This window comes from Mesoplodon bidens, assembly GCF_964165515.1.
Source record: "Mesoplodon bidens genome assembly, chromosome: 1".
NCBI lineage: Eukaryota > Metazoa > Chordata > Mammalia > Artiodactyla > Ziphiidae > Mesoplodon > Mesoplodon bidens.
The window spans coordinates 74,493,009-74,497,977 of NC_138176.1; the positions used below are offsets into that span (position 1 = coordinate 74,493,009).

Consider the following 4,969-nt stretch of genomic DNA (forward strand, 5'->3'; position numbering starts at 1 on the left):
TACAATGTTAGGAGAAAATTTTCAGACTTCGGGCAGAGCTGGACCCAAATGTTAAGAGGATGTCATTGAGGATCCATTGTCTCTCTCTCTCTCTTCTTATTTTACTTTTGAACTCAATTTAGGCTTATAGAAGACTTAGTAATTCAGGCTTACAGAGAGTTCCTGTATACCCTTTCCTTACTCAGTTGCCCTTTTGTTAACATCTTACATAACCATAGTACAATTACCAAAGCTAATAAATCAACCTTGGTACAGGTTTGTTGACTAAATTATAGACCTTATTAAAATTTCACCAGTTTTTTTCACTAACATTTTTTCCTGTTCCAGTATCCTACCAGGATTATCCTACCAGGATTCCACCTTGCATTTAGTTGTTATACCTCCCCAGTCTCCTCTGATGCATAATAGCTCCTCAGTTTTCCATGTCTCTCATGATGTTGACATTTTTGAAGATTATTGGCCAGTTATTTGGTAGAATGTCTCTCAGCTTGGGTTCCTCTGATTTTTTTCTCTTGATTGGAATAAGGTTCTGTATTTTTGGCAAGAATATCACAGAAACTATGCTATTGCCTTCTCAAGGAATCTTATCAAAGGATTAACAGTGTAATAATGTTTCATTACTAGTGATGTTAATCTTGATCAATTGGCTAAGTGGTGTCTGCTGGGTTTCTCCACCTTGAAGCTACTATCTTTCCCTTTGGAGGTAAAAAATACTTTGGAGGAGATCATTTAGTCTATGCAATTTCTGTGTCTCCCACAAGTTTTGTGCATTAATTTTATTGAGATGCAAAATTTCAAGTAGAAAACAAATCCTCTTTTACTAGTATACATGAAAAAATCACAATTAAAAAAAAAGGACAAACAACGAACTGGAAAAAAAATCACAATCTAAAATTTACTGAAAAAGATGTGTATTAAGAAAACCATATTAGCGTCCTGATTTTCTCCTACTGCTCTACCCTGAAACATGGCGACTCCTGGCCCTGTCACTCCAGAGGCACCCTTTGAACCATCGCAGCCCCCAGTCATTGAGGGCTTGAGCCCCAGTGTACACAGCACTTCAGAAAGCTTCAAGGAAATGTTTCTTCGCAAGACCCGTGAGAACCCAATGGTACCTATAGGCTGCCTGGGCACAGCGGCCGCCCTTACCTACGGCCTCTACTGCTTCCACCAGGGTCAGAGCCAGCACTCCCAGCTCATGATGCCCACCCGAATTGCCCCCAGGGCTTCATGGTCGTAGCCATCCTGGCGGGTCTGGTTGCATCCACTCTGAAATCTCGACCCTGAGTCGGTGGCCTGGCCTTGAAAGCTCCGCAGAGATCGTTCCCAGCTCCAGGAGCAACCACTGGTCCTACCACTGGCATTATTCCCTCATCTACCCTGACAAGCCCCTGTATAAGTGGTGTCAGAAGTAGCCAATTGTGTAACCGACAGATTTTTTCCAGGAATCTCAGGTTCGGTTCAGTTTGAGTGTTTCATACTTTTAGTTGTGCTGCACCTTCTCCACTCCCTACTTAACTAACTCTGATCCACTTGTAAAAAAAAAAAAAAAAAGGAAAAAAAGAAAGAAAACCATAGTATACCAAAATAACATTTAAAAATTATAATAGTGTCTAACTATTGCTTTTGCTTCAAATGCTGTATATCAGTGGTTCTTACACTTTTCTAGGCCATGGAACCTCTGGAGAATCTGATGAAAGATGAGAGCTCACTCTATCCCTTAAAAAATGAAAATAGGCACATGTTGACAATTTTGGGAATTCATAAACCACCAAAATCTCAACCTTAGATTGCTGAGGGGTCTTCAGGCTAAGCACCTCTTTCTTAATACCAAAGAGCAACTGTAACTCAATTTGCTTTTCATAGGTCCACCTATATGCCCTTCCTTGATGATGTCCTTTCCTCAGTTTGTTATGGTAGAAAAAGGGAAAAGAGGGAAGGAGGAAAGGAGGGAAGGAAGGAAGAAAGGAAGAAAGGAAGGAAGGAAGGAAGGAAGGAAGGAAGGAAGGGGGGGAGGAAGGGCAGATAGGGGCCAGGTTGGAGAGAGGAAGAGAGAGGTAGAAAGAAATAATCATAATATCCCATGTTCCCATTACTTCTCTTGCCCAGAATAGAAAAAAATAGTCTAAAAAATGACCAATTCTTAATTATTTTTTTCCTAAACTGCTTTTTAAGTTGGATCTTGAGGTATATTAGAAACTATTCTTTTTACCCCATTCAGCTTTTCTTTCCTCCCTCATCCCATCCACCCAATACCCCCCCATACTTTTTCCTTTCTGAGTACATTGCTTCCTCAAAGATTTTATGTTTCTTTCAAATATATGTTCACAGGAATTGTGTACTACAACAAGAATTATACTCTTCCAAGTGAAAAAACAGAAGAAAGCTAAGAAGTTTTGACATCTACTTTTAAAGACAAATTTTCACCAGGATCCTAGGGTCACTTTGTCCACTTTTCCACATACTTTTTAAAGGAAGTCCTAAAAATATCTGAGGGTCTTTTTTCTTCTTTAAAACTGTTTCTCTTCTGAAGCAATTGACACCATTCCATGAAATTTTTGCAGCAAATGTGCACTAAGTGCACTCAATGTCATGAAACTCCTTTCTGTTTTTCGGTATGTTGGGATGCTGACTCAAATGCATTTCACTTGAAAATTAAAAGCAAATTTCATAAGCTATTTGCTTTGCACGGAGAAATTTGGGTCAGTCAGTAAGAAAGACAATGGGCTTTTTTCATGGACCTATTTTGAGGTAAGAACCATGCCTTTCCTGGAAGGACTCTGCCCCTCCCACCTGAGGGAGCTCTGGGTGTTCTTCACCACAACTATTTCTTCATCCTAAGAATCTTTGGGCCTAATTGTTCCAGAAAATTTTGAGTCAAGTCTGCTGCATTAGCCTTTTACATAATACAATTTGGAAAAACTCTTTTCAGCATACCTAATTCAAATGAGTCCATCTGTGAAACCCAAAATATGAGTTTTTCATAAAATGCAGATGCAATAACAGACTCAAAGCACAAAAGACAGCATTTATACAACCCATTAGGCAATAGTCAAAGCTTTCCTTTTCTAAAGAGAAAAAGGAATTGTATCATCTTCTAGCCAATACAGTAAGTCCTACTAGTTTAAGCTTTGATGTTGCCACATCAAGAATTCTTTCTCTAGTATGTTCAAAATCATGAAGAACATTCTGATAATAAGAGTTGTCTTTATGACCTCCTTTGATTTCTTTCATTAATACTAAAAAAATAAAGAAGAGACCTTTGGAGACCTAAGCTCCCCATTTATCCATGGAACATTCTAACTCACTGAATTTCTTTATGAGAAACACAAAAACAAATCTTCACCAAGCAATTTAGCACAAAAAATCTTCTCAAAAAGAAAATCTAATATCTGATTTCATGATAACAGAAGGTTGGACATACACAGCTAGATAACGCAGAGCCTGTTTCTTTAATCAGTAATGGCGTTGTTAATTTAAATTATATGATGGTTATGGTCCATGAATTAGACATGCTTTTGCTATTTGCTTTCTGAGGGGGTTTTTCGGTATCCTGAAAAAGTGATCACTCTTGAGAATAAACAAGAAAAAAATGGATTCCAATACTCCCGTGCCCACTTCAAAATCATATGGATTTTTCTTGACTCATATTTGCATTTTACTTTTTAACTTAAACAACTGTTTCTTCTTATCATGAAGGATGGAAATGTTAAAAATAAAGTTTCAGGTAATGGATGAAAGTACATATGATTCACAGTGTTGGGAGTGAAAACACTGTATTATAACACTGTATCAAAGGCAATAATTCTGAGATGGTTTGGTAACTTTTGGCTTTTGTGTTAAAAGTGACATCAGAAAGCACATCACATGCCTGAGTTTAGAGTTGGGTTTTAAGAGATTCTGCTCTCAAAGCACAAGAAAAAAGAAAAACTATTAAATTCCAGTGAATTGATGATTCTATGGCCTAGTTTCTTGGGATTGGGGAGAGAGATTAAAAATGGGAAAATTCTTAAGAGGCCCATTGCAATTCACCAGGAATTTTCCAAATACAAGTTCTCCACCTATGTGTTATATAGAAAGATAAGTTTTAGAGGTTCTGGGATTGCTCAAATTGTCACTGTCATTTTAACTAATGAAGTCAGGGTACTATAAGAAGAGGACTGAAAGAGGAGTTACAAGATATCTGTACTAATTAATTAACTGTGCAACCATGAAAACAGATCTTAGCTTCTTTGGATCTCTCTCTTTCTCCTTACTCTACAAAGGAGTTGAACTAGATGATTTCTCAGGGTCGTTTCTAATTAATACTTGTTTGATAGCTATCACTGTTTCTAATTATGAGAAGTTTAAAGAGGGCTCTACTTGTGACTCCACAGGTAAAACTTTAAAATGCATCACAAAGCTCCCATCAATCCAATTATGCTTCATTCTAACGTCTCCTGCCATACTTTATCCATAGCTCATGTGGACATATTTATAACCCATCCTACATTCAAAGAAAGTAAAAGGAAAATCTCATCAGTTTCCTTACTTAATAGCTTAGCACAGAAGAACAGTAGATGCCTCTCACAGAGAAGAAAGTATGACCAGACAGACAAAAAGCCAGAAGCCTTTGGTTCCATGTGTCCACTCTTCATTGCCTTGGCAAGCTTTGAAAGCAGAACTTTGATACACTCTCTGGAAATGGCTGCTGAAATCAATTCTCCTGCTGGTATTTGACCAGGCAGACAGTAGACAATATCATTTGAGCTTGCACAGTATAGATAGCATTTTGCTTGACCCTACGGACAGAGTCCAAACACATATAAAATCTAGTGGCTTCCTTCAAGGAGCTTATTGTGCATTTAGAGCAACTGGGACATGAGGAGTAGCTTTTTTTCCATTCCTAGTGCTCTCTCAGATACACAACCATTGATATAGTTCTTCCAACTAATAGTGTAATTGGGCAATATAGACATATTTTAACACT

At 37.9% G+C, this 4,969-nt stretch overlaps 1 pseudogene across 1 annotated transcript; it reads left to right on the forward strand.

The window, feature by feature from the left end:
• Positions 1 to 670: 670 nt before the first annotated feature.
• LOC308617827 (HIG1 domain family member 2A-like) lies at positions 671 to 1,287 on the forward strand (annotated as a pseudogene). The gene has a single exon. The product of its transcript is annotated as an HIG1 domain family member 2A-like (transcript).
• Positions 1,288 to 4,969: the final 3,682 nt, after the last annotated feature.